Genomic DNA, 24,556 nt, shown 5'->3' with positions numbered 1-24,556 from the left:
TCTGTGGACAATAAACGAGGTGCAGACTTTCCTCTGTGTCACCGGTGATAAGGAAATACAAAATACAGCAAGAGCTGGATTGAGAAGTGAGTGACAATAACCCCGTCCACATTTAAAAGTACTGTTTGCGGTGCAACACTAAACGGACCTAGGGTCTGGGTACCATGTCTGAAGGGTTTTTGGTTCCCAAAGTATTATACCAAAAGCATTTACTAGAAATGGGCTTTTCCGGTCATTACTCAACACCGTATCTCTTGAACAGAAGGAGAGACATTTGGTCAGATAGTGAATGGGTGACACTCATTTTGAAACTGTTCTGATTGTATAGATCTTCTGTGCTGCTGGGTTGAAGATGTGTGTAAAGTAGGGCTGGGCGATATGGATTAAAACTCATATCCCGGTAACATTAGGCCATATGGCGGTATATGGTATGGTACCGGTATTTCATACAGAGTGAGAAAAGTGATTCATTTTTACTCAAAACCGTAAGTATATCAAAACCTGTTTTATTTAAAGACTTAAATCACATTCAAAACCTTACAGGTTTTTCTTTATCTGCTCAAGAAAGCACAGCTGTGAAAACAAATGTAAACATATCTTTCCTGATGGAAAGAGATGCACAGTTATGTAAAAACAAATGAAATCTATGACAATAGCCTACATTTTAAACCAAGAAGCATAATTCTGCTTGTACAGAGCTTGAGAGCTGAGCAAATAACAAAACAGTAAAGTACATTCAAGTGACAACAGGCCAACCCTGGATGAGAACATAGGCCTTATGTTTCACATGAAAACAGATTTAAATAAAGATACCAGTTAGTATCTTTCGTTAGCAGTTACTGGTCTGCCCCTGGGTGAAGCTTGTCTGGTAGCTATGGCACTGGTTACCCAGGAGCCTGTTATAAGTCAGACAGTTTGTCATGTAGAGTGAGTTGATTGTGAATTAATTAATAAACGGCACGCCATTGCATTGTCAGAGAGAGAAGAGTGTTTCAGCGTTTTCTACATTGGTGACCCCAACTCTGCTGGACGTTTCCAGAGACAAGCGTGACGACGAACGCAGTTTTGCTGAAATTACCAAAGTTTTGGGAGTCTGCTGCGCCGTCTTGGTTCGCCTAAGCCAAAGCAGTTTGTGTTACGAGAGATAACGGCAGACGCAACCATGTACTACTGTGTAGTAGCAGCCCTCAACAGTTCAACGGCTAGCAGGGTAGTTAGCATCCTCGAAAATCCCCCAGAACAAGACAAATATGAAATGCTGAAAGGCCAACTGTTAAAGACATTTGGGCTCTCTGAAGCCGAACAAGCACATCAGCTTCTCACACTGCAAGGACTCGGTGACAGCAAGCTATCTGAGCTAATGGACAAGATGCTAGCTTTGCTGGGAAAGAACAAGCCGGATTTCTTGTTTCGCCACCTCTTCCTACACCAGCTGCCAACTGAGGTACGAGCTGCTTTGGCAAACACCACTATCACTGACTGTCGGGCTCTGGCCGAGGAAGCTGATAAAATCTTCCTGGTTGGATTTCAACACTGTGTGGCTGCACAGGCTCCAGCCCAAGCTGCCCCATCAAAGCCGGAGAGTTTAATGAATATCGCCGCAGTGACAACAACGGCCCAACGGCAATGGCCCAACGGCTGGTGTTACTACCACACCCGGTTCGGACCCAATGCCAAGAGATGCCATTCCCCATGCACTTTCAGGGGGATGGAAAACGGCGGAGCTAGCGCTCAGTAGGTGCCATGAGCGTCGGCCACACAGGCAGATTGCTGTTTATCCAAGACACCATATCTGGGCGGCGATTTCTGTGTGACACGGGAGCACAGACAAGCATCCTGCTGGCATCACGAGTGGACATGCTAGGAGGAGAATATGGACCTTCCCTGACCGCCGCTTAACGGCACTCCCATCCGCACTTATGGTACACGGAATGTGGAACTGTATTTTGGGGGGCAGCGCTTCAACTGGAAGTTTATCACAGCTAAAGTGACTTTTCCCATTCTCGGCACTGATTTCCTATGCGCCTATGGACTGTTGGTGGATGTTAAAGGACAACTTCGGTATTTTTCAACCTGGGCCCTATTTCCCCAGTATTGAGGGAGGCGGATGCAACTGGGAGCCGCGAAACGAGCTAAAACGGTAACGGGGGCAAATGCGTCCCGTATAAGTTTGCGCATTGAAAGTGTTTTTTTTTTTCGCCACTGACCGGTTCAGATCGCCAGTGCTATCTCTGTAAATAGCATACTAGCCTTTCCCTTACCTCTGGGCTGTGTGATGTCACGAGCTTTGCTCCACTGTGTCTGTAGCTCTCTCTACTCGTGGGACAGCCGTTTTCTTGAGGAAGAGGTGTTTTAGAATTGGATGTCTTCTCTTCTTCGGCTGGCAGTAGTCATCTTGGGAGAAGTGAGCACTGCAGACCCGATGGTCTGCAAAGCGCAGTGTCTGGAGAGGAATGTTAGCATCTCGCTGTCCGACAAAGGCAGCCTATGAAAGCTGTACGGGGTGTTGTGCGACATCCTGTTCTTGCGTTTGGGAAAAAGGCCCTCCCCCTCTCTGCTCCAACACTGACTGACAGCTGACTCCACTCATACCACACTCACCACTGCCCCAGGGCGCTATAATATGCTATCTACAGAGATAGCACTGGTGATCTGAACTGGTCAGTGGCGGAAAAAAGCACTTAATGCGCAAACTTATACGGGATGCATTTGCAAGATTTTTCCGCCCACCTGGCTGGGTGTGTCATTTTTCTAAAGTGGACCTCATCCGCGCGCAAGTGCTGGTTCACCCACAGGACATTCCAAAGACTGCAGTGATCACCCCATTCGGCCTGTTCGAGTTCCTGAGGATGCCTTTTGGCCTCAAAAACACAAAAAAATGCCAGCTAAATGCCAGTTCGGGCAGGACACCATTGACTTCCTCGGACACCGCATCACCAGAGACGGGGCAGTTCCCCTCCCACCAAAGGTAGAAGCCGTGGTGAGTTTTCGTTGCCCCACCACAGTGAACTCTTTACAGGAGTTTTTGGGTATGGTGAAATTTTACCACCGTTTCATCCCCCAAGCTGCACAACTGATGCAACCTCTTTATGAGGCCCTGAAAGGCAAGTCCGCCAGACACGCCGTGGACTGGACCGCAGAGAGGGACAAGGCATTTGAGGACACTAAAGCAGCCCCAGCGCAGTAATGCTGCCGCACCCTTCACCTGATGCTCAGATCACCATTACTACAGACGCTTCGGACTATGCGGTCGGTGCAGTTCATGAGCAGTGGGAAAATGGGGCCTGGCAGCCGAGCCATGGTCTGCCCGTCAACAGGGCAAACTCTCTGTCATTTCGGAGTTTACTACAGACATAAAACATGTGGTGGGTAAAAACATCCTTGTTGCAGACTGCCTTTCCCGGGCCATCATGGGAACCATCCACTTGGGGCTTGACTACACACGCATGGCGGCTGACCAAACTTCTGACCAGGAGGTCCAGGGGCTCAGGTCGGCCACGACAGGTCTGCAGTTGGAAGTTGTCGCCTTCGACAGTCCTCATCTTAAGTCCTCATCTGCTGAACTGGAAGCGGACCTGGACAGGCCGATTGAACTTGGTCAGCCGTCACGGCGGGGCCGACCTCCCTATTTGCCCCCACCCTGCCCTAAAACCCCTAAATAACCCGCTGCAGGGACCTCAACCCCTACTCCAGTTGTGCGGAGCCAGGTGGGTAGACTGATAAGACCTCCAGTTCGTTGATGTTCATTTTCCCTTTGTGCTTCCAAATTTTGGTGAATTCTGGGGGGACATGTGTAGTGACTCTTAATGTTTGTTTATGGTTATAATTCACCAAATACCTTTGGGACATACACAGAACTATAGTGTGTCACTGGTGCTTGCCTCCCCGGATCACAGCGCATGACAGAAACACTGTTCCGCTCTGTGTATCAGACGCCTTCTAAAGTGACTAAAAAGGACTCTCGTTTTCAAATTAATGTTTAAAGATCTTTATTTTAAATGCGTGCAAAAACACCAGCTACAGGGTTTCTGTAAGGTTTATTTTGTTCACTTTTACCAAGGAGGCTACAGACTCCTACCCACTTCCAGCAATTGCGCTAAGCTAAGTCGCAAGGCTTACAGCTGGAGGCCAGCCACTGCACGTACAGACACAAAAAAGGTACTGTTGATGTTGTCTCACTTTGAAAATGATAGGGAAAGGGCTTGAGTCCCAAATCGTCGGAGTATTCCTTTAAGCCCAATCATCTTCTACCATTTACTTAAACATGAAAAACTACTCAAACTACACACTAAAACATACATAAGCGTATGTAAAATTTAAGTCAAAAAGCAGCTATCATTGCTAATTGAATTACAGTAATGAGGCCAATGATGCTAGGAAAACTTCCTGAATAGAGAACTATTAAATCAAACTAGAACTTGTGTGATTTTTACAGTACCTGCCTGTTTAAACACAAATCAGAACTGAAAACTGCTTTTGGCAATAGGCATACAAGCCACTGCTGTTCTTCAACAACAAAACCTGTCAACAACTACTCCAGCTCATCTCTCAAGGCCTGTAACTTAGGTTTGAGCCGCTTCCTCCCATCATCAAGATCCAAGGGACAACCTGGATGAACTCAAAGAAGCTGCTTAGCTTCTCGGGGTAGCTCAAATGAAGAGCATACATCAGTCCAAACAAAATCACCAGTGAATCAGCCCATGATCTCTGAGACATTACAACCTGATCCTCGAGGATGATTGAGACATGGTGGGTTTCAAAGGGAACTCCAGAAGGTTCCTCCTCCTCATTGACCGATGCCACCAAAGCTACTGCTCCCTCCTGAGCTGCCTCCAACTCATCCTGAAAAGGGAGTGCAAGTGTACATATACAAATCATCAGGTTTTAGGCTAATGGCTAATTATGAAAACAATGAAAAAGAAAGCATTACTACATCAGTCTTCTAGATTTGCAAATCAAATGCAAATCAAAGCTTTATAAAAAACAAAGAACAAATGTTTGTATCTGGCTAAAATAGGTTTTAGCTGAACCATCTCAGATCCCGTTCAGAGCAGTGTGGTGATGAGCTGCTGTTTGCATCTCTACAGTGGAGATACACTGATATTATATGCATTAGTGCTTCATAACAACCCCACTTCAAAAAAGCTGAACTATCCCTTTAAGGTTCCTTTCAGAGTTTGAAAGAGCACAAACAAAATATATGACTATCCAATCAGCTATAAAGACAAATTGAAAGATACACGAGTATGTAATCTATGACGCTCAGTTATTTTATTAACTTATAATTTGTGCTCCAAAATTGGAATCAAATAATCTAGTCTTCATGTATATGAGGAGAGCTGATTTTTAAGCACATTTTAAAAATGTATATAACCTGAACCTCAAGCGCTGGAATGTTAACTTAATGGAAAACAGAGAACACAGGAATACCTTGCAAATTTTGAAGACATCTAATGGATCCTCCTTTAAGTACAGCGGTAGGCCGGCCAGGGCTGCTGTTCTAGCTGCACTGATGTTGTTCTTGTCCTGTTGCACAAGGAAGACAAGGAATGCATAGGGAGATGTTAGGAACCGCTGTTCACATTCAACTTCATTGTAATACATTAAATAAAATAAAATTAAAGTTACCTGTTCCTCATACGCCATCAACACTGCCTGCATCTTCTCACCAAAACTACCAGTCTTCCACTTTTTGTAGAGCTTCAGCAGTTGGTGTATCAGCAGGTGTGTATTTGTCAAGGGCAGCAAAGAAGGTAAATGGCAGATTTTGATTGGTGATCCTGTGGAATTCACTGAGCTGCATGGAAAATAGAAGTAATGCAAGATTGTAATAAAATTGTTGTTCTCAAAGACAAATAGGCATATCATATTAAACTAATGTATTCTAATAATTACTTTGATATTGAGGGTCATTAAGTGCCATTTTTAAGTTTTTACTTACTTGGGCTTCATTAAAGAGCGCAGGCCATCTGTCTGTTAGTTCGACAACGGCAGGAGCTGTAGTCACACTTTCTTCTCGCCGGAGTGCAAAGGTGTGTTGCATATGTTGATGGATGAGAACCATGTCTCTTTCTGTCGATGACCTCTTGAACTGCTCCATCATCTCAAGCCTCTGGCTCTCCAGTGTGTCTTTACTTTCTCCATGAGGGTAATTAGGAAGGAAGTTGACTTCCCCTCTTCTGGGTCTTTTGATACTGCTCCTGGATGCTGCACCCTTTGGATAGGTCCTGCTTTCCTGCATTCACAGCCACATCCTTTATGCCAGCCCTGCTCAGTTTGTGCCTATAGTTGCCCATCTTGAAGTTCAGGCTGTTCTGCCAATCCTCATAGCCCTGAGATCTTTCACTTTTATCTTTCAGACAGGGGTGTTTCCTCACCAGAGTATCTGCAGCCACGCCAACCTGTTGTGCGCTAGGATATGCTTTATGCTTGTACATTTCAGCAGCCATTACCTCCAGTATGTTGTGTTTTTGATCCTTGGTCAACTTGAGCATTTTCCCCTCTCTCTCTCAAATGCAGAGTTACCTTCTCTTAGAGTATACTCCATCTTGTATGAGAAGTTTGGAACAACAAAGATGGCTGGCCATCTCTGCTGCCGCTCTGGTGAATCTATGTCATCAGATAGTAACACAGTGTCACCTGCGCTGGTTGAACTCCGATCTGACTCAACTAATCTAACTAACTTAATGGCTGCCTTGGATGGTGGTAGGTCCTCCATGTTAACTAAATTGCATAGGGCATTGTCAAACTCAGGGTCTTCAAACTGGACCTCAAATATGAGGGCATCTACAGTGTCAGACGAGAGGGCAAAGTAAGCCTGTCAGCACTGTCATCACCAAGGATGACCCTTAGTTTCAGAACATCAGTCACATCCATTTCCACTGAGTTACACATATCAGTATATCTACTGTTTCTTTATTATTGGAACTAAACCTTACAACTTAGTCTGAACACATTTTTAGAGCTGACTATTTTAATTATTGATTTATTGTTTCCAGTCATTTCTTCACAGAAAAAAATGTCCAAACTGTGATTTCAGCTTGTCGGATATGAATATTTTCTTGTTTTTCTATGACAGTTAACTGAATCTCAAAACAAGACATTGTCCAGGAAAAAATACGGGTTAGGGTTAACATTTAGAGGGGAAAACAAGCAGAAATAGAATCACAAATATACAAGAAAAAACCTTGTATATCCTTTGAGATTTAGGTTATAAATTAGTGAGAGAGAAAAAAAACAACTAACAATCTCAGAGAATTTTCTTGTAAATTTGTAAGTTTAATGTCAGAAAGTTACAAAGTAACGCGTTAGAGTACTTTGATTACTTTTTGCAGTAACGAATAACCTAACGTGTTAGTTTGCTGTTTGAGTAATCAAATACTAAGTACATTTTCAAACAAGACATCAGTTACTTCCGTTACTTTTAGAACGCTGGTCCTTCAGCGTTGAAACAGCAACGGCTGTCGTTTGGTTCTAATAATGGAGATAACGTTAAACCTATCAGTCTGAAAGAAGCCACGGAGCTTGTGGCTCGCCACGGTCGGAGAAATGCTGCCGTTGTCACGGTGGAGTCTAAATAGGTGGAGTAGGACTCACTGACAGACATATTTCAGACTCAGCACTTGCATTATGCCTGGTACACACTACACGCTGGTACTCACCAATTATCCCCAGTCGTCTTTCACGGCGTGTGTGATGTCATCGGGTTATTCTTGTCCTATTTTTAATTTTACTATTTTTTGAGTCACTGTGTCTGTTCGTGTGCCAGCCGACATATTGTTGTAGTCACCTAAAAGCATCAGCAGATGGCAGGAGCTCCATTTTAATTTGAAACAAGTGTTGAGTTTGAAATGACGGTGTGATATGTTAACTTTACAAAGACAACGGGGCGGATAAAAAGTAAATATATAAACACAGAGGAATTAATGAATAATGGACCGTCTATAATGTAGTTTGTTTCAAATGAAGCTGGTGGCCTCTGCAGTTGTGGTGAGTAAAAGCTCTGCCGCTATTTGTTAATGTTATTACTTTATGTCCGACCATGAGGATGTAACATTGTTTACTAACTTGATGCTAATGACAGTAACGTTAACTCAGCAGGTTGACAAAGTGCCTCTGCTGTTTCACACCATCATTTCCCCCTTTTACTCTGTGTGGTAACATCCCTAGAGGAAATATTAAAAATGCTGGGTTGTTGTTGTCATACAGGTGTCTACGGCAGCAGATCGTTCTGTGTTTCTACTGGTCAAAGTGATGGCTGTGATGGGAGAACTGGATCTCAGTGAAGGTCCATAACTTTAATTTTGGAGACAAAAAATGTAGGCTTAGCGCCCTGTGGTTCATTGCCCAATAGGAAATGTAAAATACTCAAAAGTACTTTAAAAGTGCTTGAGTTACTTTTCTCAGGGAGTAACGTTGGAAGTACTTTTAAAGTAATTGAGTTACTTTACTCAGGGAGTAACACAGTAAAGTAACTGGTTACTTTTTAGAAATAACGCAGTAATGTACTTTGATTACTTTTAAAGTAACCTTTACCCAACACTGCTAATGAAGAGTATGATAGACAGATTAATCAATAATTAAAGGAATCTTTAGTTGCAGAGCTACACATTTTGGTTTCTTACTGGTGTGCAGCATCATAACATGTAATCCAGCTCATAATTTTCCGGACTTTTTAAGATGCACACAAAGCACATGAACCTATATCATATGAGTCATAGTAAAAAAAAAAAAAAAATAGACCAAAGCGTTCTGTGCTTGTTCATAACAAAATATTGGCAGTGGTGGATGAGAGACTGTGGACAGAGCAGATTGAAATATCACTTTTTTAAAAACATTTTTACATGTTGCAAAACAGCTGTATTGGCTTTTCCTTGAGTAGGTTTTATTGCACTCAGTAACAAGCGTAGTTGTCATCAGCTCACGTTTTCTTCACCTCTCTGTCTCCACCGTGGCATCTCTACTCCGTGTTTGTGTGTGTCTGTGTATGTGCATGAAAGTGGTGCAGCAGCCAGGATGCACAGACAGCAGGAGCAGATGCTGAAGCACAATAATAAATTACACCCAAATGTAAAAAAGTAATCTAACGGTTACAGGTAAAAGAGCAGGTAACATTGGAGCTTCTCAATACTACAGTTGTTCATAACTTAGCGCCACGGCTCGTTTACTACCGGTGAGATTAATGGGTTTAAAGCTTCACACATCTGTGGGGAAAAAGTGTATATTAAAAAATTGATCTCAGATTTTACCAGTCGATATCGGGTCGTTCCAGTGAAGATCGATTTGAATCAGATGAATCGATTATTTTAACCCAGCCCTATTGTCAGCCATCATGGCTACATATGAGTTTGGCCATGCATGGATGTAAACTAACTGCAGTGTGACTGCTTCAAGGAGGCATACAACCGTTAGGTGGTAATTCTTGGTTTTTGAATGCAGATGGGGAAAAAAATACCCTAGACACAGACAGACTTGATAAACGTCGGGCACACTGGCAAGACCAATGAAAATGTTAAATTGCAACTGAGAGATTTTTGGTTGCACATGGTCACTCGGAGCCTGGAAATCCAGACACAAATCTAGAAAGATTTAGGGTCTGGCCATGAGTAATGAAAATGGCCCAACTCGAGGGGCGGCACCAAGCATGCATTTGTTAATATCACTGCACGCAATTGGATAACACTACAACCAATCAGAACAACACACGGGGTGATGTATACGCTTAGCTACCAGTGGAGCTAACTGGTAGATTAGACTCTTGCCGTATCCGGTCAGCAAACAGCAAAAACGTCCTTCTTGCAAAGGAAAGACTCGAGCGCCGTCTTCTGTTCCTCTTTTAGAGAAAAAGCCAAGTCTAACTCATTCATTGTAGCGGCCAAAGCCGTTTCAAACAACTGGTGTTCATCCGTAGCCATCTTGCAATGTTTACTGACTGATTCCGGACTTCGTCGTCGCAGGGCTGTCGTCATCTGTTTAGCTCGCCTCTGGCCTGCCTATATCAGATACAATGATGTGATTGATGCAGCCTGGTTTCATGGGCATAGGTAATGAGCATCATTACTGATTGCCAGAGTGACTCGCTGAGCAAATTCAAATTGTGCTCTTGCGAGAACTCTGGATTTCAGGGTAGGTCACCCTGGAGCCCTGAAATGTACTTTTTGCACACTTGATAGTTACATTTTCACTTTCGAGTAAACCATTATTTTCTGTCAAAAACAGTACTGATAAACATTTCATAACATGATTAACATGTTGTTAAGTACTCAGGCAACTCTTAAGGAATTACGGATAGGGGGACAAAATAATCTAAATGTGGTCCCCCATCCACACCCACTCCTGCAACACCAGTAGTGCAGAGATCTTTGCCTTGCCTCCTCTCAGGTCCTGGCCTGGGTTCATCTCTACTGATTGATCCCCCTGTCAGCGGGCTTGTGTGCCCTTGACTAAGGTGATGGTTCATGTATCGACCGTAGCAGTGCAGAAAAACTGTTGACATGGTCTTCCTTCTTTGTAATGTATTCCACTGACATGAATGTGATGATTAGCACTGCAGTTAAAAATAACACCAGAAATCAACTTTTGTTTTCAGTGTGCCCAGACCCTGTTGACAAGTACCTGGAAGAGACATCAGTGCGCTACATTTCACCAAGGGGAGCAGTACAGAGCAAGGACACTGCGCCTCACAGTAGAACAGGTGGGTGTTTGTGTGTGCGTTCAGGTTATTTTTTACACTTGTTATTTATTCAGTCTGCAGGATCAGAGTATGACTAATGCAGGCAAAAGAATGTCTTTAGAAGGCATTGTGTGCTGTGACACAAGAGCTTGATTAATGTTAAAACTGTTGTCATTTTCTAGGTCCTCAGCCAGTCATCTGCTGTTCTCCGTCAGGACCTCATGTGGGCCCCCCGCGAACAAAGCCAACTCCCCCTGTCCCAAACCGCAAACGGAGGAGAAGTCATTCCTCAGCTGACTGCAGAGAGAAGCAATCATGTGGTCAAAGGAAAGCGCGTGTAGAGAGAGATCATTGATTTTGTTGGGTCTGAAAGAGCTTATAGGGGGAAAAAAAAAGTCCAGTTACATTGGTTTAGACAGGCCTGTCACCAGACTATTCATTCAAATAAACACAAGAAGTTTGTGCTCTAGAGAAAGGATCAGCACTCAGTGAATAACCTCCTAAGCCCTATGATAAACTATTATGGCAAGGCTTAACTATACAGACCAGTGAGCAGTGATAACTAACATGTCTTTGGGGTCATCGGGTGAGAACCTCCTTTCACCAGTGTTTCGTCTAGTTGGTACCAAGACACCTCCAGGAGGCTAGACAGTGATCTCTGGCGTCCCAGAGACACTCCCCTAATGCCAGGTCTCACTGTTCCCCGCACCAACCCAATAACCTCCTTTACCTTACATTACACATGGCTTTCTCAGCCCAAACAGCACCGCCACCTTCAACCAAACCCAGGCTCCGTACATGCAAGCTCCAGGTAGAAGCAGTGCTGATACTACCTTTCCTAGCACATTCACCGTACTCTATTTCACATGCTACATAGCATAACTACAGTATAAGCTAAAGTTAAAGGAGATAAATAAACTTACAGAATCAGCAAACACACTCACCTTGCAGCATGGTCTCAAACAAAAGGGATTCAAATAGGCAACTCCCACACTTAAATATACTTCCTCTTCCTGGATTTCCTCCTGAGTGGAAGTGGATCTCTCCACCTGATCTCAAGGAGTTATGTACCCTGCTTAGTAGTTCCCCCTGCTGGCCCCCAACTGACATTATTTCTTCGCTTCAAGATCCATTGGCTACATCTAACTGCTTCATCTGACATTTCCTTCACTGTCTTCCTCAAACTCTGTCCCCGCACTCCGAGTTCCCCCAGGAGCGAGACAGCTGATCTTGCTATGAATCCCCTACACCCCACTTCTAGTTTTTCATCCTCGCTGCTCAGCTTCTGCTCCCAAGTCTGCATATCTAAGCTTTTTTCTTTCATAGGCTTCTTCCACTGAGTCTTCCCAAGGAACTGTCAGCTCAATGAAATAAAATATCCGTTGACTCACTGACCACAACACTATGTCAGGCCTCTGCCTGGTACAAACTATTTCCTGGGGAACAACAAGCTTTCCCCCTAAATCTACTTGCATTTCCCAATCACAAGCACCTTCTAGGCGGCCACACCCTTGCCTCCTTACTGACTTATCCCTTCTGTATTTCTCTCCCTCACGGACAAACTGAATTGCTAAACTCCTATCCTTAACACCTTCTGAATTCACCTGTCTTCGTTTCCCTTTGATGCCTGCAGCTAAACATTTCAACACCTGGTTATGTCGCCATGTATATCGGCCTTGTGACAAGCTAACTTTACAGCCTGACAAAATATGCTTTAAGGTTGCGGTACCTGAACACAATGGGCATGAAGGGTCCTCATTTACCCACAGTTTTAGGTTCTGGGGGGTTGGTAGTACATCGTATGTAGCCCCTACCAGGAATCTAATACGATTCTCCTCCATACTCCACAGGTCCCTCCAACTAAGCTTCCTCTTTTCTACACTTTCCCACTTCAACCACTGTCCTTGTTTAGCCTGGGCCACTACCTTTGCACCCCTAAATAGCTCCTCCTGTCTATGTATCTCTTCCATGACCAGCTTTCTTTTATCTTTGAGACCTGCTTTATTCCATACCGGTTTGCCTGAGCCAAGCCCCAGGCCTCCCCGGCCACACTGAACATTACCTACAATCTCTGCATGCCTAAGAGCTGCCTCTGCCTCCTGAACTGCCGATCTTGGGTTCCACTTCCTCCCTGGGTTGGATTTGGAACCACACTCCTAACTACCGCGTCCTTATTCCCAGATAACAAGAGCTCTGTCCTGACCTTGGTACATTTATATTCCTCTGTTAAACTAGATACTGGTAGCTGAAGTATCCCTTTTCCATACAATGCAACACTACTTAGGCACCTGGGAGCGCCCACCCACTTCCTAATATAGGAGCTAACCAACCTTTCAATTCTCTCCACAACGGAAATTGGAATTTCATAAATTGACAGTGGCCACATTAACCTAGGATATAGCCCAAATTGCAAACACCACAACTTCAACTTTCCTGGAAGTTCTGATTTATCTATTCTATCCAATCCTTCTGCCACAACTTTTCTAAATTTCACCACCTGTTCCTCATCATTCAACTCTACATTGTACCACCTACCTAAGCTCTTTACTGACTTTTCCCTAATTGTTGGGATTTCCTCATCATCTGTGACAAACTTCCTGTCACTTAACTTCCCTCTATGTATCAAGATGCTTCTAGACTTACTAGGCTTGATCTTCATGCTGGCCCACTTGAGGTTCTTATTTACCTTCTCTAGTAGCCTCTTTGTACATGGCATTGTTGTGGTCACCAATGTCATGTCATCCATGTAAGCCCTAACTGGTGGAAGATGTAACCCATTCTGCCGTCTCTCTCCACCTACCACCCACTTAGAAGCCCTGATGATTATTTCCATCGCCATAGTAAATGCTAATGGAGAAATTGTACACCCTGCCATGATTTCTAGCCTCTGCCAACCTGTTGCGAAACCTACCATACTTAGACACAACCTAATATACTGAAAGTATGCTTGCACTAAGTTGACAACTACCTGTGGCACTCTGAAATAGTCAAACACACTCCAAATGAGGCTATGCAGTATTGAACCAAACATATTTGCAAGATCTAAAAATATTACATGCAGGTCCCTTTTGTTAATCTTCGCTGCCTGAATCTGGTGCCAGATCATGCTAGTGTGCTCTAAACACCCTGAAAAACCTGGTATTCCTGCCTTCTGCACCATGGTATCTATTAAGCTATTCCTTTCTAAGTACCTAGCTAATCTCTGCGCAACTACATTAAAGAAAATCTTCCCCTCCACATTCAAGAGAGAAATCATCCGGAACTGGCTAAGGTCCACAGACTCCTTCTCCTTAGGAATGAAGACACCCCCTGCCCTACGCCATGCTCTTGGTATAATTTGTTTCTCCCAAACTATTCTTAGCTGTTTCCACAAAAATTTAAGGGTATCAGGCGCACTTTTATAAACCCAGTAGGGGACTCCATTAGGCCCTGGGGCGAAGAAGCCTTTGCATGCCTAACCACCTCCTGAACTTCCTTCCACCTAGGTCGCCCTGACATCCATCTCATGCTCTATCCCTTCTAATGGAGGGATATCGGGTGGGAAACCTACTATCCTATTCTTCTCTAAATCTGAATATATATTTCTCAAATATTCTTCAACCTCTAGCCTTTCTGCTTTGAGCTGCCCTCCCTTTTCCTGGCTGAACCATCCTTTAACAAACTTAAAAGGGTCCCTGAAAAAACCTGTCCTTACATGTTCCTTCTTCCTCCTCTTTTCCCTGAGATGTTCTGCCCTTCTAAGAACTGCTAGCCTGCTTCTCAGCTCCTCTTGCAACACCTTAATTCCCTTCCTTTCTTCTTCTGTAGCCTTTTTCCACTGCTTTCTTAACTGTCTCCTTTCCTTGACTAACTTCTCTATTTCTCTTTGCCGCCTAGACTTACCTGACTGTACCCCCTCACTCCTCTTTCTCTCATGCACCCCAAACCTCTCTACATCATATGAGTAAATTATATCTCCCATCTTTTCTAACCTTTCTATTGCATTTCCTCTAAGCCTACTTAAGATTACTGACAAATCTCTATTAACTATCTCCCGTTTTTTACTGTCATTTGCCCTAGGCCATCTAACTCTAACCTTTTGCCCCATGGTTCTCTCTCTGACTGGCATACTGCCCTCAGTGTCACCTGCATCCTCTCTTACTCCCCCCTCCTCCTCCTTCTCAGTGGCAGTGTTACTGATATCCTGCGAACTGTGGTTTTCTACCTGCTGCTGGACTGACTGACTCGACTGACTTCTTAGGAAGTACTGATCAATGCGGCTACTTTGCCCTTTCTTTGCCACACACTTCTTTCCCTGATGAGTTCTGAGGCCAGCCACACGGACAAACCTGAAGCATCTTGTTCTCAACTGTGCTACTTTTATCCTCTACAGATGCGCCTTGCCCTGAGTGCTGCTAATTCTAGCCCTGGTGGATAGGTCCGTGCCCCTATCCTTCACTGAGTCACAGAGCCAATGCATAGTCGTGTCTGTTCCAATGTCTGTTACCGTGTAATCCACCTGTGAGTCATCTTCCACCCCTGCTCTCGCTGACTCTTGGGGTATTTTCCCTATGTTGGCTGTAGCTAATTTTGGTTGTAATAAGGCTGCTAGGCCTCACCACTGCTACCATGGGTTACTAGCCCATGCCAGCACCTTTGGGGTCTTTTCCCTCCTGTCCGCTATCTTTGGCATTGTTTGGCAAAATGTTGGCATTGTACATTTCTGCAAACCCCGGATATGCTACATTTGTGTGTTTCGCATGTATCATACCATTTCTGATGTGATGTAGTTCAGATTACACGTACATTAGCTGAATTTTTTCTTCAGGAGGAAGAGGGGATGGTGGATAGAGTGCAGCTCGGGACAGGTATTGCTGTCTGAACCCCCAAGAGAGTTGTAACTGAGCCTGTCACTTGGTATTCGGATTTTTAATATCTGAAACTTAGACTCTGTTGGTCCTGTCATGCATGTGTGTGCACTCTGCAGTGGCAGTCTTTGAAAAACGGTCCCAAATGTTGCAGATGGGAAAAATGAAAATTACCTTAAAAACTCTTAAATTTCACTTTGAGAACCCTGGGGGTACCCTGCATTGACCAAACGTGCAGAAGTATGAAAATATGCAAGATTCCTCTTTTCATTATTGAAACATTTAAGGCATTTTTTTGTCTGTCCTTACTGTGGAGAAAACATGATGAAGTGTCCTCTAGATTGTCCTTTCAGTCTTGAAAACATGTTCTAATTTGTTAACATCCTATTCTGGTATTCAGAGTAGGGCTCTCAGTTGATAATTTTGACTGTAACCTTGTTCTCTCCCTTTCAGATATCCGCCTCCGGGTTCGTGCTGAATACTGCCAGCATGAGTCTGCGCTTCAGGGCAATGTCTTCTCCAACAAGCAAGAGGCGGTGGAGCGACAATTTGAGCGCTTCAACCAGGCAAACACTATTCTCAAATCCGAGACTTGGGCTCCATCATCTGTGACATCAAGTTCTCTGAGCTCACCTACTTGGATGCCTTCTGGAGGGACTACATCAATGGATCGTTGCTAGAGGCCCTTAAAGGGGTCTTTATCACAGATTCCTTAAAACAGGCTGTGGGCCACGAAGCTATAAAACTCTTGGTCAATGTTGACGAGGAGGACTACCAGGCTGGTCGACGCAAACTGCTCCGTAATTTGGTCACAAGTGGAGGGTGCCCACCAGGAGCTAGCAAAGACTTTGTATCTTAGACCCACTCTCCAGGCGGTAGCATACAGGAGGAATGCAGCTCCGCCTCCCCCACAGGGAATAGAGTGAGATGTGGTTGTCGTCTGAGCTGCCTGAAGTGTGTGCCTACAAGGAACTGAAGGACTCCTATCCACCACATTGATTCCTTCAGCGCTAAGGTCAGGATATCTACTTGGCACCCCTGAGAGTAGCATGCGGGGTGATTGATTGGAACTATGTTAGCAAAAAGAAGTAGGAGCATACAGGTTGACATTATTTTGAATGTTAGACTGGTCATTTTCTTCAAGGAGGAGAATGCTGATTCGTGTGTGCATTAACTTTAACTGGTATGTTAGCTCATTGAAACACATCTGTTAACTGATAATACTCTTCACCACCTTTCAGTTCAAAATCCAGTTCTTTTCAATACAGTAAACATGCACTGACATATTACTCCCAGTGGGAGTTGTACTTTATTGTCAAACTGGTTCATCTTTTTTCCAGGTTTTTCAGGTATATTACAGATTGATTGGATTAACCAATAAGTAAGTGTTCTGTACAGTGTGTTAAAGAAAGGCACAGACCATGGTTGACTTAATTATAATTTGTTTTTCTATTTCTTCCAGCTTATTATCCTGCTTTCCCAAAACTTTGCAGAGTTTCTTGTCTGTTGAGATGAACACTTGCAGAGCCTGTTTTTTTTTACTGGCTCGTATTTGGCCATCGTGAACGTCATTTTGTCTCAGATTTGTTTTCACAATTTTTCTTTGTTTTACAACAGGGCTCGTTACCAGCAATTGTGATTCTGGCCTTATGTAAAATTTAAATTTTTCAGTCACTGCCAATATTTCAAACTTTGTGGATTGTTCAGATGTGTCGAATCATATCCAGTGAGTCATTCTCTGGTGTTTTAAATTAGTTTGGATTTTCAAATCAGTGCCAGTTTCACTGTCAGCCTGTACCTCTGCTCATTCACCATCTCACTCATGAAATAACACTGAACTTAATCGACAGCAGATGAAAATCACAGCCATTGTATGTAGAGTCATCTAAGTTGTGCAGGTAGTAAGATGCCAGAACAAATTAAAATAATTGACAGTGCCTGTTTTTAAGATGTTAAAGATATTTTAGCCAGCTGTAGTTGAACTCAAGCTTGCTAAATCCTCAGCAGTCTTCTCTGGGGATAAGTCATGCTTCCTGGTGGATGAATATGTAGTTGAGTCCATATTCAAAAGGTGGTATGAGAAAGTGTTGCAATCACTTCTTCATCCACTCGCTTGACAACCTGTTGGATGTTTTGGAGAAGCAGCTACAGGTGTTCTGAGCTACATCCCCTTCTTTTAGGAAGTGAGGCATCTACACAGGCATTCACAAAGTGATTGGGGATTTTTTTAATAAGGTTTGGAAACAGAAAAAACTAGCACTATGCGGACCAGCATAATAGTGAGGTATTTAGCATGTTAATCCTCTACAGTTTAGAACTGATCTTATACAATAATGTGCTTTTAGTGGCATAACACCATTTTTACAGTGTAGTCTGAAATGCAGATTAACCAACATGTGGATTTATATTCATTTATTTTTGGTATCCATGGAATGAGGTGGATTAACAGAAGACATTAGGTTTGACAGTATTACTGATGTTAATTTTATGCAGTAAAATACACTCAGTGGCCACTTTATGAAGCATACCCCTCTAGTTCTGGAAAGGCTCCCTGAACAAGTTGAAATATTCACAGCATGGATTCATTGAGGTGTGGGAGACTAGATTCTGAGATTCTGCATCATATTTACAGGATAGCCCCACACAATTGCTGCAGATTTTGTGGCTGCACATTCATGCTGCAGATCTCCCATCTCACTTCAAACTATAGGAGCTGCACTGTCGGCTGGAGATGTTTTTGTATTTCTGCAGGCTGCAAGATTTCAACCAGGCTGGTGATACAATACTCAGCTTATCTGAAATAATGTTTAGCTGTAATAAAGTTTTCAGGATATCAGTAGCTTATATGGACCAGTACACATTCATCCCGTACAGCTTGTTATTTTTGAGTAACTTCACCCTTTCAGTTTTTAAGCATTGAAGTGTCAGCAAGCTGCAGAAATTGTGCACATTAAAAGTTCCTGATATACCCAGCCAAGAGTCCGCTGTTGTGTGTCTTTGAGCCCAGTGTGGCCAACAGTTGCCTGTAGTTTTCGTGGTGTGTCCCCATGTCGACCCTTATTAACAGCTAATTAATCATGTGTTATTAGTGGGGATGTAACGATATATTGAATTTCATGATATCACGAGAAAAATGTTGTGATATCACGAAATTCAGTATATCGTGATATCATGATAAAAATGTCTCGATACCATTGTGGGATTGTAATAAAATTCACCACAATATGACATGGTTATTTTGCTAGTACAGCTGCGTTCCTCTGTTTCTCCTTTTTGGTTTATCAACACTAACGTTTGCCTGAGGCAAGTAAACTCTGTGTTCAGGCAAGTAAACTCTGTGTTCAGGCAAGTGAATGCCTCATGCAGTTGTAAAATTAGGCAAGTGAAAATAAATGTGATGTATGTAACGTTATCTGAAAATAAACTGTATCACTGAAGCGGAGCTTTTCCCGCTGTGTCTTTCTCACCACCAAGCTTTGAACAGGACTGATAAGAAAAATCTGACATTCTGGACATTGTAGAAGGTAACTCTGAAGTTGATGATGTCATCCAGGACATAGTGACACTAACGTTAAACATCTCTGGAAGGCTGCATGTGAGAAACTCGCTTACAGTGCATCCGGAAAGTATTCACAGCGCTTCACTTTTTCCACATTTTGTTATGTTTCAGCCTTATTCCAAAATGGATTATATTCATTTTTTTCCTCAAAATTCTACACACAACACACCCCGTTTTTTTGAGTTTTTTGCAAAGTTATTAAAAATAAAAAAAGCTAAGAAATCACACGTACATAAGTATTCACAGCCTTTGCCATGAAGCTCAAAATTGAGCTCAGGTGCATCCTTTTTCCACTGATCATCCTTGAGATGTTTCTACAGCTTAACTGGAGTCCACCTGTGGTAAATTCAGTTGATTGGACATGATTTGGAAAGGCACACGCCTGTCTATATAAGGTCCCACAGTTAGACAGTGCATGTCAGAGCACAAACCAAGCATGAAGTCAAAGGAATTGTCTGTAGTCCTCCGAGACAGGATTGTCTGGAGGCACAAATCTGGGGAAGGGTACAGAAAAAATTCTGCTGCTTTGAAGGTCCCAATGAGCACAGTGGCATCCATCATCCGTAAATCCGTAAACCACCAGGACTCTTCCTGGAGCTGGCCGGCCGTATAAACTGAGCAATCAGGGGAGAAGGGCCTTAGTCAGGGAGGTGACCAAGAACCCGATGGTCACTCTATCAGAGCTCCAGCGTTCATCTGTGGAGAGAGGAGAACCTTCCTTAAGGTCAACCATCTCTGCAGCAATCCACTAATCAGGCCTGTATGGTAGAGTGGCCAGACAGAAGCCACTCCTTAGTAAAAGGCATATGGCAGCCCGCCTGGAGTTTGCCAAAATGTGCCTGAAGGACTCTCAGACCATGAGAAACAAAATTCTCTGGTCTGATGAGACAAAGATTGAACTCTTTGGTGTGAATGCCAGGCGTCATGTTTGGAGGAAACCAGGCACCGCTCATCACCAGGCCAATACCATCCTTACAGTGACGCATGGTGGTGGCAGCATCATGCTGTGGGGATGTTTTTCAGCGGCAGGAACTGGGACACTAGTCAGGATAGAGGGAAAGATGAATGCAGCAATGTACAGAGACATCCTGGATGAAAACCTGCTCCAGAGTGCTCTTGACCTCAGACTGGGGCGATGGTTCATCTTTCAGCAGGACAACGACCCTAAGCATAGCCAAGATACCAAAGGAGTGGCTTCAGGGGGAGTCGGTGGCTTAGTGGTAGAGCAGGCGCCCCATGTACAAGGCTGTTTCTGCAGTGGCCCAGGTTCGACTCCAGCCTGTGGCCCTTTGCTGCATGTCACTCCCTCTCTCTCTCTCTCCCCCTTTCACACTTGTCTGTCCTGTCCATTAAAGGCTAAAAATGGCCAAAAAAAATCTTAAAAAAAAAAAAAAAAGGAGTGGCTTCAGGACAGCTCTGTGAATGTCCTTGAGTGGCCCAGCCAGAGCCCAACTTGGATCTGATTGAACATCTCTGGAGAGATCTGAAAACGGCTGTGCACCGACGCTTCCCCTCCAACCTGATGGAGGTTGAGAGGTGCTGCAGAGAGGAATGTGCGAAACTGCCCAAAGATAGGTGTGCCAAGGTTGTGGCATCATATTCAAAAGACTTGAGGCTGTAATTGCTGCCAAAGGTGCATCAACAAAGTATTGAGCAAAGGCTGTGAATACTTAAGTACATGTGATTTCTTAGTTTTTTTTATTTTTAATAAATTTGCAAACATTTCAAAAAAACTTTTTTCACATGGTTATTATGGTGTGTTGTGTGTAGAATTTTGAGGAAAAAAATGAATTTGATCCATTTTGGAATAAGGCTGTAACATAACAAAATGTGGAAAAAGTGAAACGCTGTGAATACTTCCTGGATGCACTGTATCTTGCCCAGAAGCTCACCTTCTCTGGTGTGATCATATCCCCTTCAGAAGCTTTGTAATCCAGCCTTGAACTGCGGAGTGTTTTTGGACACTTTGTAAAAATAAATGTAGAATGATTAATCCCACACTGAATGTCTTCTGTGATTATCATTTTCCTGTGTTGAAACAGTTACTGTTGTTATAAGCTGTCCGTGATGCCTGTTGAGTCTGTTGACCAGTCAGAGACTGTGTTCCTGGCGTATCGACCAATCAGAGGTTGTGTTCCTGACAGTGTAGCAACTCAAATCTCACACGCACTGGATACACAATGCAATAATGAGCAACCGTTTTGTTTTTGGCTTAAAATGTTCCTTAAACCACCTAAAACTGGCCAAGTAAAACAGGCAATATAACAATGTTTGAGGTAGAACCATCCCATCCATGTAATTGTTACCTGTTGATATTATGTTTTGTACATTAATAAATTATAATTATACAAATCCCTGTTAAATTATTTGGAGCGTAATGCTGAGCCCTGATTGTACTGTTTTTGTTTGAACAGCAGAGGGGCAATCGTACTAGTCACTTCAGTTGAAGGCTTGTTAAAATAAATATTTTGAGCATATGAGGGTTTTTGGCTATTCTGCATATTTGTGGTAATTTTTCTTTTTTTCCTTCGAATGAACGCTCAAGCAGATACTGAAAGTTTGTATACTTTGATCTTTTAAACACTACTTCTAGAACTTTCAAGGCCAAATAATCATGTCTTGAACATGAATCAAACATTTTCTGTAATAACTCACGCTATGAAAAATGTGACTCACATCCATGGCTGAAACTAAGATCATGACACAAAAGTCAGATTGTGACATGTTTGTCTAAGTGGTGTAGCCATAGGTAGCTGTGCAAGATGGCGGACCTTTTTGTACATGTGCGACTCACATTTGACGCGACTCATGGTGTATTGATAGGGCTCAGTTCCGATGAGAAAATGGCAACATATAATCAGATTCATTCTTCAATAAAGGACATTATTTCAAGTCATCATTTTCTCTATCAATTAATATCATTAAGAATATTAAATCGTGGACTTTTTATCGTGGTTATATTGTACCATGAGTTTTTGGTATCATTACATCCCTAATTATTTGATGACGATAATACATGATGCTGATGAGAGCACTGTCCTACTGGCAGCTCAGTTTACTCAATTACTGACTTCACCTATTTTGAGCATTTATCCATAGTTTATACCTCTGGCTTTAATTTTCTTCCTGCAGAGGCAAAACATTGCAGGCCGACCATGCCAATGCGAAGCAAAACTTCTAGCTTCCAGCTGAAATTTTTAATCAAAATTCTATTCAGGGAATACGGCAAAAGTGTTGAACTGGATTGACAGTATAAAAATTGTAGGCTTGTTTGTAATGTTAATCTTTGTGTGATACTTTGTAGTTTAAGATTACAGACTACTACAGATGGGCTATTTCTTCTCATGCAGGTGCAGAACTTAGATGCATGTTGGCAGCCAACTGGCTGTCAGCTGTAGACTTTGTTCTGTGTTCTTGTGTAACTTCACAAAAATCGTGAGTCAATCGTTTATCACCAGACTTAAGTGTCAGTATTAGGTAATCCTGCAAAATCCTAGATTATATGCAGTGATAACATGTTTTAATTTCTTGTTTTTTACAGTATCTGAGCATGACAACAAGTATACTATAGTTAGACAACCACTATGGTCACATTTGATAAATAGCAAATGTCACTTATGGGTCTGTGATAGAAGGGAATTTCCAGTATCCTTTATCAAAGTCACACACACCCACCCATCCATCAGCCTGAACTCCACCTCTTTCAATAAAGTACATACTACTTCTTGCATTGGCACTAAAGGTTGGCATTAAATCAAGAGATATGTAATCAACCAATATGGACACAATTTCTAGAATTACTGAACTGGTGTCAAGGGCTCACTATAGTCCTAAATGTTACCCTTCAAATTGTGGTTTTAAAAAACGGAAATAATTTGACATGTTGAAATGCAATTACTGGTGTATAAGGACTGTTTATGACTTGCTGCAAACTCAAAGTACCTTTGTTTGAAAAGGTTCAATATCAGACAGTGACAAATTAGAAGTATACTGCTGAGCGCTAAGATTATTTTGATTTTTTAGACAGGGATAGATAAGAGCCTGAATGCCATTTTTGTAAGAACTATGAAATGCCAGTCTCTAATGCTAATATTTGTTTTTCAGTGAAGAATGCCAGATGGTTGACATCTGCATATGTTTTTACCAAATATATTCTTCATACTAAAAATGCCCAATCTTATCTCCACTATCATACCATCCATGGTTGCATATCAAAACACTCATGTCATGATTGACAGGCCACTATTACTGTGAATTACATAGAGTAGGCCCATATTTTATACATTTTACTCCTAAAGGTTGCCAGTTAGTGTCTGTTATATAGGTTGGTGTATGTCATATTGATTGTATATTTTGTTAGTTGTCAAATGCAGCTGTCTCTTATGCAAAATTGCATGTAACCTGTTCTCTCCAGAAATGTCATAGAAACTCACAGTGCTTATATTTTGTAAATAACTAACTAATGTCACAGCTTTTTTTTGTTAAATTTTGCATTTCTTTCAGAAAACAGACAAATAGGATTGTTAATAAATGAAATGGATGGGTTTTGTTGAAGTCTTAGTCCCAAAAATTATTATTATTATCATTATTATTATTATTATTATTGTTGTTATTATCATTAATATTTTGTCACGACATAGAACAAACATCATTTTAGAAATCTGGCCTAAACCTGCTTTGACACACAATCCCTGTGTATGATGCTGAATGTTTGAATACATGTTTAAACTGTGTATGACAATTTACATTAGACTAGTCCTGGGTGCATCTTATTTCTCTTAGACATGTGTCCTTATTCCCGTCAATCAACTCTTGCTCCTCAGCTCATCACACTCAATGTGAAAAAGACATAAAGGAAGGAGAAGTCAAGGCAACACAATTTGTCTGACAAATAAGCAAACCAAGTTTACTTGGACCATGGTTGTTCTTGCAGAGACTTGAATGTAATGTATGTCAGTGTGAACCATACTCTACCAGTGGGATGGTATTGTTTTCAACACATACACTAAATGAAATGATAAAATATTTGGTGGGTAGTCCTGTCAAATTGTTGACCAATAAAAGTACTTTGCTGTGTTTCTATATGCCATGGATACCATGCGATCAGTTTATTTATTATGAGTCAGAGCTTTGACAAACCACTGCAACAGCTGGTCTGCAGCACCATCTAACTTTACACATAATAGATTGTGTGTGTGTGTGTATACATATACAGTACATACATAAAAAGGTCCATCAGGTGTTGGGGAACCGGGGCAGCCTGAGAGAAATGGGCTGCTGGAACAAAACATAGAAAGACGAGCAGAAATTATGGGACTGTTATCAAATTCTGCTACAGAGACTGGAACACTTAATTGGCCTTAAAGCTTCTGCACTAAGCTGGTTTAAATCTTATTTATCTGATCATTTTCAGTTTGTTCATGTTCATGATGAATCATCCTTACGTACTAAACACTAACGTGTTTTGGAGTTCCGCAA

General features: G+C 42.4%; 1 pseudogene; it reads left to right on the top strand.

Annotated features, from left to right (window-relative positions):
* Positions 1-10,203: 10,203 nt before the first annotated feature.
* LOC125882861 (death effector domain-containing protein-like) lies at positions 10,204-16,450 on the top strand (annotated as a pseudogene).
* The last annotated feature ends 8,106 nt before the right edge of the window (positions 16,451-24,556 follow it).

Source organism: Epinephelus fuscoguttatus, linkage group LG22 (assembly GCF_011397635.1).
Source record: "Epinephelus fuscoguttatus linkage group LG22, E.fuscoguttatus.final_Chr_v1".
Lineage (NCBI taxonomy): Eukaryota > Metazoa > Chordata > Actinopteri > Perciformes > Serranidae > Epinephelus > Epinephelus fuscoguttatus.
Note: the sequence above shows the minus strand (reverse complement) of the source record. Positions and strands in the feature narration are given on the sequence as shown.